The sequence below is a fragment of the Accipiter gentilis genome, chromosome 13 (assembly GCF_929443795.1).
Source record: "Accipiter gentilis chromosome 13, bAccGen1.1, whole genome shotgun sequence".
Classification (NCBI taxonomy): Eukaryota; Metazoa; Chordata; class Aves; order Accipitriformes; family Accipitridae; genus Astur; species Astur gentilis.
Window position 1 is genome coordinate 20,734,860 of NC_064892.1, and position 13,379 is coordinate 20,748,238.

The 13,379-nt window shown below is 38.0% G+C and overlaps 1 protein-coding gene across 2 annotated transcripts in view; it reads left to right on the top strand.

Moving 5' to 3' along the window:
- KLHL1 (kelch like family member 1) overlaps positions 1 to 13,379 on the top strand; it is a 237,681-nt gene that overhangs the window by 201,190 nt on the left and 23,112 nt on the right. The window lies entirely within an intron of this gene.

Here is a 13,379-nt window from a genome sequence, read left to right on the forward strand (position 1 = left end):
TTGGACATCAGGGCAGATACGAACCTGCAATGTCCTTTTGCACAGGAGGCCGAAGATGAAAGGCATGAGGGGAATGGAAATAGCATTGAAACCAACAGACTGATCTTATAGTAGCTTATACACTATTGGTATGAAAAAAATAATTATTTATGATTAATTAATTTTCCCAAAAGTGCTGTAAGCATACCAACTATTTCTAAAGAAAAGAATTATTGAAAGATATAATCATATTTTTTGCAGAATGTTTGCTGCAGTGCCAAAAGCTAGAACACTGGATAAAGGAAACTTTTCCAGATACTAGTTTGTTAGAGCATACTGACAACTGAAAATAATACAGCCCTTCATACTACCACACATGTATAATAGCAGCTAAATGCTACTGCGTTGGGCAATGACATTCCATATTTCCAGATGTATGCAGCTTAATTGTTGGATATTTAGATACTCTGAGCAAGTGACCATGATGTCTGCTCAAATCAAGCTTAAATCAACAGAGCTGTGAGTTTGATGCATTCTATATAGGTCAAATCTGTAGTATATTCTGCTCATGCAGGAAATCAGAGATTCTTTTGGACCTTGACATATTGGCAGTCATAAACAATACTTTCAGTGATGAAGAACACATTTGTATGTCATATATGTGCTTCATGAGTACAAAGAAAAATGTCCACTGCTTTGTTATTTGTGTAACAAAGCAAGAAGTAGTTTCCACCTTTAATCTGTCCCTTCTTCATTTACATTCTTTTACAAAAGATTATTCACTAGCATGAATTTAACAGCATGACTGGAATGAGAAACAAAACAGCTCAAGGAGAAAGTCTCATGTCCCAAAAACATTCTTTAAGTCAAGATCTTGTTGGAAATATCTTGCTTTTCTGCAATAGTAAATCTTTCTGGGTATATCAGCATCTCACAAGGCAGTGCTATGCTGAATATGTGAGTTTCCCTCTCTATGTGGTGATTTCTGTGCACAGAAAAAAACCAAAATAAACAAACCAAAACCCCGCCCAAACAAAAAAAAACAACCAAATCTATAACTACCAAAGCATTAGGTAAAGTGGAACAGTTCTTCAACAGACTAGCTTACCGGAGCACAGCAATGCTTTGACATAGCTGTATTGTTTACTCTTTCAGAAGCAGCTGTTTAGAAATTAGATTGAGAATCTTTCTTTTATGCAATATTGACTAGTACCATGTACTTCTATGTAGTTAAATTATTGTTATTTTTTAATGTTGAAATCTCAGGAGAAATATGTCATTCTAGCTTTCACTGTTTGTTGACAGAAGACCTGAGCCTTTTAAAGTGTTTTCTCTGCAATACTGATTTGCATGTATATTAGATTTTTGCTTTGGATTTTTCTCCTAATCATGGGGAACATTACACGGATTTTTTTTTCTGGATTATTAAGTACCTTGTCATTGTACTTTACACTCTTAGTAAGTAGTAGATCATGACCCAATTCACTGAAGAGCTACAAATCATAATGGCAACACTTACAATAATTTCTGAGTCATGTTCTCAGGATAATAGTGTGGCAGAGTTGAGAATCTGGTGTCTCATCTACAAAACTGAATGTAAATAAAGAGGCGGCAGGCAGATCTTTACTTTTATAAATTTGCATTACATTAACATGTCAGTGTAATATCTTCTGGCCCAGGAGGGCAGGGGTATTTTTATAATTCTTTTAATCAGCCTTGATACCTGCCTGTGAATAAACATAGGAAGAGGTATTTTTAACAACGTTTCACTGAATATTCACTAAGGAAGGTAGGTCAGGTCTAATTCTCCAGTTTATCACATACTAAATTCCCAGCTTGGCCTATGGTGATCCTATATGCAGCATCCAAAGAACGCTACTTGTATTTCACACCCAGTTAAGATTATAGTTGTGAAAATTAAACACCAGGTTTAACTAATTGATGCATAATTAAAAAAAATTGGACTTTACTATCATTACTTTTCTTTATGTTGACACCAGTAGTATAGAAGAAAAGTGGTGTAAGACTTAAAGAGGGCAAGAACAGAGTAAGGAAAAGCAGCAATGTTAGTTACAATTAATACAGGATTGTCTAAGTATGCTTCTGTGGATGTGGATGAGAAAGGAGATTGTTAGAAATTTACATCTACCTGGAAACTAAATAAATGCAGAGCTTAAAATGGTGGACTAAAGTCTGGGTGTTACTTAAGCAAGTTTAATACTTGGATAACAAGTCACTGATTTACTTGTCTCCTCACCTTCATTGTCATAATACAGCATATGTCTGCCCTCTTCTTAAAACGTAATTTCCTTATTTAAAAAATTAATTGTTGGATAAAAGTTTATCCTTCCCAGTTAAAATTCTGTGTCTCTACAAATATCAAAATACAGAGACTACAGTAAAGCTAACACCATTTTTTTTTTTGCCATTTCGTATCCAAAAGTATCAGTATGAAACTATATTTTCTGTAATTTTATAAAAACTGACACTAAAATTTCACTGTGTGAAAATAGGTCTATCATGCAGATAAGAAAAGGCAGAGTTAGAAATATGATAGGCAATGTTCCATTATTTTGTAACATCACAGAAGAGCAATTCAAAAATCCCATTCCAATCTCCAAGTATAAGTAATTGAAACTGTACAGATCTCAGCACCTAATTAGACATAATAGGTTTTTTGTTACATAGCTTTGTGAAGGCAATCAAAAGGAAAATGCCTGCCATTGCACACTGGACAATATTCATTTTTTGATCTCATTTAGCTAAAAAATAACACTGTTTGCTATCATAAACCCCTAAGTCTAAATGCTCAGGAAAATTATTTTCCAGGTAGAAAAAATTGTTCTTCCCAGTATATAGTAACATGGTGCTGCAACTTACTAGCCTTCTTTCTTGCACTTCCCCCCCCCCCCCGCCTTGGGTCTCTATGTACAATTTGATGGCAAAATTTATTTTAGTGTTTTCAGAAATTGTTTTAGTTCAGGAATCCGCCAGTTTCAGATTATACTGATGAACAGCAATATGCTGAGACACAATTTAGCTAGGACAGCTTTTAATCAAGACTATGCATATTCCCCAGAAAGCATCTTTATTACAGGAAATAAAGTTTAATGGGTACTGACTTCTGTAGGACTGAATAAATAACAAAAAATGAGATATTAAGCTTTTCATCATTTTCAGGGAAACATTAAGATTTCTTTGTAGTGTACTTACTGCACCTAACTATTCAATATATTACTAAAAACATATCTCCTCTTAAGAAAAAAAAAGTTATTTCTTTTCCTAAAAGAAATCCTCATAGTTGGGCATCTAATCTCAGCTGTCCAGTAATCATATGAGAACTGACAACGCCTAACTGTTCAGTGTCATGAAAATAGAGGTAATTCATCAAAAGATGGATAGGCTAAATTAGTCCCTCCATGCCAGAATAATTATTTTCTACAAACTAAAAAAATGTAAGATCTGATTCCACCAATTTCTTTGACTATTTTTAATGTAATTCTCTTACAATAAAAGCCTCCCTTCTGGATGTATGATTGCTTTTCTCAGCAAACAACAGAAAAGCACTAGTATCATGTGGAACATTAAGTGCAAGAGGATTTCTTCTTTCTTTGTGCCTTAAACTGGTTTTGTCAAATTGTTGAAGATGAGGTGCAGGAAGAAAAGCTGTGAGGGCCTTGTGTCCTTTCTCTTCTCAAACAGTCCTGAAAGAGCTAACAATATTATTCTCGTCTGCATTTTGCTTAAGGACAGTAAGACTTCTGGTGTCTGCTGGAAATGGTTATTTTCTCATTTAGGAACAGGAAAAGCCCATTCTATATAATATAGTTTAATAAAAACTTTATCTGTGTTCTGAGTGTAAATCTAGATGGATGTTTATTATCTAGTGAGCATAGAACACAGAAAACAACACAATTGTGTACTCTGATGTCACTTTAGCGTAGGACACATAGTGAACATGAAAACCTGTTTCATGAAGTCAAGATGAACTCTGATCTTCTAACACACTGTTCAGTATCTTGACTACAAAAAGATGAAAACTTTTATCTCAAGAGACCATGCAGAAATTGGCTGCACCATTTAGAAAAAATAAAATGTTTATAGAGTTCAGTACCTTTGCTCTTTAAGGAGGAGGAATTCTACAGTGTGCTAATAGGATTGGAACTCTGACATTTCAACACAGACTACTTAAAATGAATTTAATTTTTTTTCTATTAAAACAAATGACCTGGAACATTCAGAACAGAGAATAGTCTTGTTTCATCAATTTTACTGGAAAATATTTTGCTTTGTGATCTTGGTGGAATGTATCCCTTAAGATTTCAATTATGGGATTGCCATTTGCAGTTATCATGGAGTGTTCAGTAACTTTAGTACAGGTTTTGATACCCAGGTGAGATGTACTGCACTCTGTTCTTTGTGATGGGGAGGCTAAAAGCAACACCTTTGGGACTAGCCTTTAATCCATATGTGTGATATAAAAATCACATAGAAGTTCTGGCATCTAAGCTCTGAGAGCAAACCATAAGAACCAGTAATGCTTGAATATTGAATTCCTCATATATGGCACAATCTGCCCTGGAATTCTGCATATATGACATGGTCTGCTGTAATGTAAAGGATGTATTTGATTATTTGCTTGGGGGGGGGAGTGGTTATTACCTTATCATTACTATTCATTATAATGTGCCCTGGAATTCTGCATATATGACATGGTCTGCTGTAATGTAAAGGATGTATTTGATTATTTGCTTGGGGGGGGGAGTGGTTATTACCTTATCATTACTATTCATTATAATGTTTTGAAATATATGGTGCAAGCACTGCATAATGGTGAAAATAAATACTTCTGCATTGCTTAGAACTCTTCCAACTTGGCTTCCTAGAATATGTAATGCAAGAATCAGACTGTGGGGTTTCACAGATAGGTGGGTTTGAGCACAGGTAATAGAGGCAGCCAACAGATGCAACAGTTTGTGCAGCAGCTTCCACAAAGGTGGCCAGAAACTCTATTGAGGGCAGTATATGTGGGCTCTGCAATGGTGGCTCCAGGGGATAGAGCCCTGCAGAAAAGAGGGGCCCAGGAGAGATGATAGATTTTTCAAGGATCACCTCCTTTAAGCTCAAAAAAGTTCCATCTTGAGGTCTGCATGGATGAACTGAATGCTCCTGATTAAACTCAAGCTAAAAAAGGAAGCATGCAAGAGGTGGAAAATGGACAAGTGACCCAGGAGAAATACAGAGGTGCTGTCTGAGCTTGTAGGGATAAGGTTAGGAAAGCCAAAGCTCATTCTGAGTTGGATCTGATGAGTGACTTGAAGGGCAATAAGGAAGGCTTCCTCAGGTCTTTAAACAGCAAAAAGAAGACTAAGGAAAATGTAGGCTCGCTGACTGAGGCAGGGGACCTGATGAGAAAGTCCACAAAAAAGGTTGGGGTACTCAATGCCTTCTTTACCTCTGTCAAAAAAAAAAAAAAAAAAAAAAAAAAAAAAAAAAGACTTGCTTCAGGAGTTCCAGGTCCCTGAAACCAGATGGGGGAAGTCTGGAACAAGGAAGACTTACCCTCAGGTGGGGCAGGATCAAGTTAAGTAACATATAAGCAAGCTGGACATGTCAAAGTCCATGAAACATGACAATACGCACCCATGAATGCTGAGGGAGCTGGCTGATGTCATTGTGAAGCCACTGTCAATTATCTTTGAAAGGTCATGGGGATCAGGAGAGGTTCCTGAGGACTGGAAGAAAGCAAATGCCACTTGTATCTTCAAAAAGGGCAAGAAGGGTCTGGAATGATACAGGCCAGTCAGCCTCACCATGAGGCCTGAGAAGGTGATGGAGCAAATAATACTGGAACAATTTCAATCCATGTTAAGGATAAGAACTTGACTGGGAGTAGCCAACATGATTTAATGAAAGAAAAATAATTCCTGACCAACCTGACTAGCTGAACTGCCAGGGTCAAAGAGCTGTAATCAGCAGCACAAAGCCCAGCTGGAATCCACTAGTAATGTTTCCCAGGGATCAGTGTTTTGATCATCTTCATTAATGACCTAGATGATGGGACAAAGTGCACTCTCAGCAAGTTAGCAGACGACAAAAGCAGTGAGGAGTGGTTGATGGTTATGCTGCCATCACAGAGACCTCAACAGGCTGGAAAATGAGCTGATAGAAATCTTATGAGGTTCAACAAAGGCAACTGTCGTGTCCTGGAATTGGAAGGAATAAGCCCATGCGCCAATACAGGCTGGGGGCTGATTGGTGGGAAGTCTACAGAAAAGGTCCTGGGGGTCCTGGTGGACAGCAAGTTGGACAAGAGCCGGTAATGCGTGCTTGCAGCAAACAAGGCCGACAGTATTCTGTGTTGCATTAGGAAGAGTGTTGCCAGCAGGATGAGGGAAACAATCTTTCCCTTCTGCTCAGCCCTGGTGAGACACACCTGGAGTACTGCATCCAGTTCTGGGCTCTCCACTACAAAAGAGACATTGACTTGCTGGAGTGAGTCCAGCGAAGGGCCACAAAGATGATTAAGGGACTGGAGCATCTCATACACGAGGACAACCTGAGAGAGCTGGGACTGTTTAGCCTGGAGGAGAGAAGGCTCAGGGTGATCTTAGCAATGTGTATAAATACCTGATGGTAGGAAGTAAAGAATATGGATCCATGGTGTCCTCAGTGATACCGAGTGAAATACAGACTGATCTACAGGAGGTATCATCTAAATGTAAAACACTCCTTTTTTTCCTGTGAGGATTGTACACTGACACAGATTTCCCAGAGAGGCTGTGGAGTCTCTATCCTAGAAGTTATTTAAAAGCCATCTGGATGTGGTCTGGGCAACTGGCTCTAGGTGACCCTGCTTTGAGTAGTGGGGTTGGTTAGACAATCTCCAGAGGTGCATACCAACCTCAGCCACTCTGTGACAGATCTACTGTCAGTGATCCTGGGAGTGAAGCTACAATACGACAATGGGAACAGAATTACAGCCCATTCAACACTCTGTTTCTCAGGTTTCAGTCAGTTTCCTTTGAAGCCTGATGCAAGATCAGATGAAAATAACGCGCAAAACATTGCCAAATCATGATTTTTTGTCAGTTTTAACACTGTATTTAAATAACTTTAGCCATTCTTAAACTCATTTTATAAATCCTTAGTGGTTGTAATTCATGCTTATCAGCCGTTCTTAAATAACTTCCATTTCTAAGTACACTGTTCAATCTACAGTCAGTTGCTGACGATGCAATGAACACATTTGCTTTCTTAAATGAACGTCATCAGTAGTATCAGGACTTTCAGTTTTCCATTGCTTCATTTCACTGTTATGGTTTTATTTAAGCAGTTCTATACTTAGATTAAAAAGGTTGATCTCATTTAGCAGTTTTTAAAATGTATTTATTTATAATTTGCATTTTGGTATAATTACTATAAAATATTAAACACAAAACCAAAAACATAGGTCTCACTAAATCTGCGAAACTGACTTTGTAAAATTTGAGGGGCTTGTTGGTCTCATTTTGTCATTTTAAATCAAAACTTATTCATCAATTGAAACAAAGGTTAGGTGTTGATTTTTTCAGCACTACAATTTCATTCTCTCAGAATGAGTTTTGGATGTTGTCAAGTAATGTATCATTACCCCAAAAATGTGTATAAAAATCCCTTCGCTGATATGGATGAGAGAAGGATGATAGAAGGGAGGTAAAATAAAAGTAGAGAGGATGTTGGTGGCAATAGAACAGGCAGACACATTTAGAGAGAAAATAGATTTCTTTCTGCAGCCTTTAGTGGTCTCTTCATTTTCAGCACACTCTTTCTTTTTAACACTGAGTTGGTATCATCTTGGTATACCCGTATGATATTTGTGTTGAAAGATAAGCTGAAAGAGGTTGATAGTAAACAAGCCGCTGCTGCATATAGGAGAAAGGAAAATTGGTCTAGTTAGTCCAATCTTTCAAAATGCAACTGCCTAATCTGGAGATGTTTTACCTTCTTAACCAGAAAGCTGAGTATATTAAGGGATTACAATCAATATTTCTTGTACTTCCTATCACTATCATGCCAGGCAAGAGAGTGAATGTCTCTTTCTGGGCATTCTTCCTTTTAGAAGAAAACATCGGCAAAACAGAATCAACATCATCAACTTCACTTTCAGAAAGAGTGGAAGTGAAGGAGACTGTTGTGTTCTGTAAGACAATATACAGTCCTCTGAGTAAAAAGTAGTTGAAGAAATTAATAATGCTTGATAGCATGACTTACAAAAAATACAAATTCTTATATTTTGTAAGACTAGCCTTCATGTCTCCACTTTTTTGTGATTAAAACATCTGTGTGATTAATACTTTCACTCTATTTTTAATAATTGTAAAACCAAACCAAAACAAAAAATATAGTATGAGTACCTCGAAAAAGAAGAGAAAAAACCCCCAACATTTCTATAAAAACAAGTTACTGATTGATGGGAATTTTTCTGCTTATATTTGCCTTGGGTTTTTGCTATGGGCTTGTTATCTTTGGCTGCCTTTACTGTCACACAGTCATAGATGTGTCAAATATGTAAGTGTGGTCTGTTGATTGTGGCTGGACACCAGGTGCCCACCAAAGCTGCTCTATCACTGCCCTCCTCAGCTGGACAGGGGAGAGAAAATATAACAAAAGGCTCGTGTGTCGAGATAAGGACAGGGAGAGATCACTCAACAATTACCGTCATGGGCTCATGACTCATTGTTACCAATCAAATCAGAGTAGGGTAATGAGAAATAAAACCAAATCTCAAAACACCTTCCCCCCACCCCTCCCTTCTTCCTGGGCACAACTTCACTCCTGATTTTCTCTACCTCATCCCCCAAAGCAGTGCAGGGGGACGTGGAATGGCGTTACAATCAGTTCATCACACCTTGTCTCTGCCACTCCTTCCTCCTCAGGGGCAGGACTCCTCACACTCTTCCCCTGCTCCAGCGTGGGGTCCCTTCCACGGGCTGCAGTCCTTCAGGCACAGACTGCTCCAGCGTAGGTCCCCCGCGGCATCACAAGTCCTGTCAAAAAACCTGCTCTGGTGCGGGCTTCCCACGGGGTCACAGCCTCTTTCGGGCATCCCCATGCTCTAGCATGGGGTCCTCCCCGGGCTGCAGATGGAGATCTGCTCCACCATGGACCTCCCTGGACTGCAGGGACACAGCCTGCCTCACCAGGGTCTGCCCCACGGGCTGCAGGGGAATCTCTGTTCCAGTGCCTGGAGCATCTTCTCCCCTCCTTCTGCACTGACCTGGGGGTCTGCAGGGCTGGTGCTCTCAAATATTCTCGATCCTCTCCCTGGCTGCTATTCTGCAGTTCTCCCCTGCTCCTTGTTAAATCTGTTCTCCCAGAGGCACTACCACCGTCACTGATGGGCTTGACCTTGGCCAGTGGCAGGTCTGTCTTGGAGCCATTGCCTCTGTTGGACATGGGGGAAGCTTCTGGCAGCTTCTTACAGAAGCCACCCCTGCAGACCCCTCCCCCCCGCTACTAAAACCTTGCCATGCAAACCCCATACAGTATGAAGTGATTTTTTTCCACTTCTAAGACTATATATACATCATTGTGTATTGTTATTAACAAAGTTTGAATATCATTTTAATAGTGAAGAGGGAATGAAAGCTTTTTATTGGCATTGCAGCACAGAAGTAACAGCCTTTATCGATTTGATTTGATTTGATTTGATTTGGAGTAAAACAATCATCAAGTTATTGCATAAAATTAATATTGCTGTAGTTGAAGCCATGTATTTTATACATGCTTCATAAAGCAATGTATTGGTTTTTTACAGGAATGAGGTGTATATTAGGGAAGCAACACTTTTCTTGAGCACTGAACTCTACTTTCATAAGTTCTAATTGTACCTATGTATGCCTGTCGCATTAATAACCAAAATCTGTGTGCATTCAGCAAACTCTGGAATAGCTCTGTAGTAGCAATGACCTGAGAAGGCAATATTTTGAGAGTGATTATTCACAGTTTGCGTGATCAAAAGGAACTATTCACAAGAAAGCATCTTAAAAAAAAAATATGGGAAATTTATTGAAAACATTATTTTGGCTGCTCCCAGAATGTTGCAAAGTCTAATCAAGAGTATTTACTTGATTCACCAGTACTGCAAGGTGCATATTTATTTATTTATTTATTTGACTCCCATAAAGATGGGATTTAAGTACAATTTTTTTCTTTGGAAGCATTAGAGCTGCCTCTATGAGTCACTATATTTTCCTATATTATTAGTTAAGTTCATTACGTGGACAGTGGGCTATCTAGGTTCCAAAGATTGACCTGGTCGGGAAATTACTACACTGAAAATGTGATATCCACCCTTTCAGAGTAGCCATGAACCTCTGGGATAGATCACCTCAGATCCTTCTGCACAAGCTGTTTTTATATGTCCTATTAATATAAAATGGAGTGGAGGAAAAATGAGAGGAAGGGTAGGGCACTAATAGTTGTGATAACTGAGTTCCAGATCCCAGTCCTTGAATATTTTTTATTTCAAACAACACAGAGCTGTGGAAGCAAGAAAAAGGAGGAGCACTCTTCCCAGGGTGGTAAGTGAGGCTGTCCATTGCAAGCAGAGTCCATCAAAGTAATCTTATTATTAATCTTGTGTTAGTCTTGTGCTTTGTATTAGTAAACTTCATATTATTCTATTTTTTTAATATTGAGTTCATCCAGTTTGGGATGAACTTTTTAATGGATTTTTCAGCCCAGAGAGCTTGAAATGATGTGACGAAAATGTCACAGAGTTGTAGAAAAGTGTTTAATTTTGCGGTATTGAAGATAGCTTCTGTAAGTTCTGGTGAGGGACCTGAAGTTATGTTGGCAATGAGAACTCGAGCCTACCAGAATCATCTTTGGAGGACTGACAGAGCAAATCTGGCATAGTCCTAGCCGCCTATAATAAAGAATTGTTTCTGCAGCAAACTGTTCTCCAACTAACATGCAGTTTATTCTGCTGAGGAAACTATTTGGTTTGCCTTGGCTCTCTGGAAGGAGGTATGATTGGGAAACCAATAATGAGTATTCAACTGGTTTGATCTTATTTGACAGTGGTATATGACAGTCCAAATCACCAAAATGTCTCTGCTATATCATAATAGAGTCGTGAGTTTTCAGTAGGTGACTTTCTGTCCCCCCTACTCCATAATATCTCTGCTGTGTAATCTGTGTTAAGCAATAGATGAAGAATGGAGGGAAGATAAAGAGATTTATTAGTTTATCAGCCCACCAGATTGGGAAGGAGAGTGCATGAATGAAAAGTAGAAGAGAAACAATGGATTTCTTGTTAAACAACAAGAAAGAAAAAACATTATGCAATTAGATTAGTATAGAGACCTAGCTGTTTTTCCCACAGAGATGTCTGTCCCACAAACTATCTCAGTCTCTATGTCATGATATATAAATTATGCACTAAATCTTACATTTTTGTCACTTCAACCTGTCATCAATAGACCTCCTGCAGTTACCGATTTGACAGGTTTGTCTAGCCCAGCCTTCAGAGTTGTTAACTTGGGAAAAGAAGAAAGAGTCCATCTAAAACAAATACTGAGAGACAGAGTCCGTACCAAAGCCAAAGAAATTGTGGTATCCATGCCCAAATTCAGCAAATTTATATAGACTCACAGATTTTATGGCCTGAAGTTACTGCTGTGATTATGTAGACTGACTTTCTGGAAGGGGAATACAGAATTTCTCCCCATCATTTCTGCATTGAGGACATGCCATCTCAAGGAGTTTGAGTATGTCTGTCTAAAAACGTGTCAGCGTAGATATGAAAACTTCAAGGAACACAGAAACTACCACAATCCTAAATTCATAATTCCAATAAATCCTTAGCATCATTGGTTAAAATATGGAATATTATCCTTAGGCTGAATTTAACAGGTTATTAATTCCAGTCATTAGATCTTACTAGTCCTCTTACAGTTAGACTCTTAATCATACAGTTTTTTCTTTATGCAGGTACTTATACAGTATGATTGGATTAACTCTTGGAAAAAATATCTTGATAAACCCTACATCTGTTATGGAATTTCCAGCAGGTTTTCCAGATTTTTAATGGTTCTTTTGTAATTCTTTCTGAAGTTCCTCCATACTATTTACATTCTTTACATGTACAACATCTGCGTCCATTAGTTTTCATGACTGTACCTTTAGAAGAACTCACTCCCAGCTGTGACTACAGGTTTCTCAATTGGTTCCACTTTGCATTTATGCTTCTCAGAAATCTACAAATATCGAAGCAAAATTTAAAAAAAAAAGAGACAAAATACTTAAAATAGACATATTACTGCTTTAATGGAATGCAGCACCTTGTTTGTTTTTTTTATTTACTTATTAGAGGACTGGACTTTGAACATTAATATATTGAATTTACATAGTCCAAGGTGATGATTTGCCCTCACATATACAACCATAACTATACCAAAACAGAATGAAATTCAATATTGCAGAATGTATTTGTCCAGTATTTTAAAACATAGCGGGCTAGAACTGGACTAGCTCTTAAGGAGCAAATGTAAGGATGTCAATGCAATTAGTATTCTGTAAAGAAGAGACTTTAAATGTGTAAACCCATAGCAAGTTAGTGTGTGCTATAGTCAGCAGCATGGAGGATTACTTTTGTACAGAAGCCCTTCTTCTGTCTTTGTCCTGTATGGAAAAATAATTTTCCTATTGCTTTGCCAGTAAATTTTCCTATTATAGAATCAATGCAAACTGGCAAACTCAAACAGGCAATCTTGTACTGAATCCCTTAAAGTTCTCCAAGCAAAAGAAGCTTCCAGATTTCTTCATTGGTGTAGCTGTAACTATATTCACACCTTTTGGCAGATGAACATGTCATGAATCTCACACTAAAGCAACATTTTTATTTTGGCAGTTTTGTAACTGCAACATTGCCCCGTGTCAATGTCAGATTAATTTATGTGGAAACGGAATTGAACATCATGACAGCAAAGTATGTAGAAGTTATTCATTAAGGTCAGAAAAGTTCAGAGAACACTCTGATGAACTTTAAAAGCTAGTTGAATTCACAACACAACAGCAAGTGGTAAATGCAAAGTAAAAGACATTGGGAAAAACAATATGAAGGAATTGTGCATCTCACAGGGTTCTACATGCATTGTACAGACCCAGCAAAGTTCTCATTAGAAAGAAGTCAGTGAAGACTATTTTCTTTATTGTTATTTCTCTGAAACTGTAATGCTCTACTGTTTTCTGATTTTTTAATGAGTTCAAATCATGTGAAATGGAGTGGGGAAAAAAAGACACTGATTTAGGAATAGGATTGGATTTAACTTGAGATTTTTCAGAATGATGCTCATTTGGGATCATGGATTCACAGAATGGAATTACTAAGCTCACTGTATTGTAACAAATGG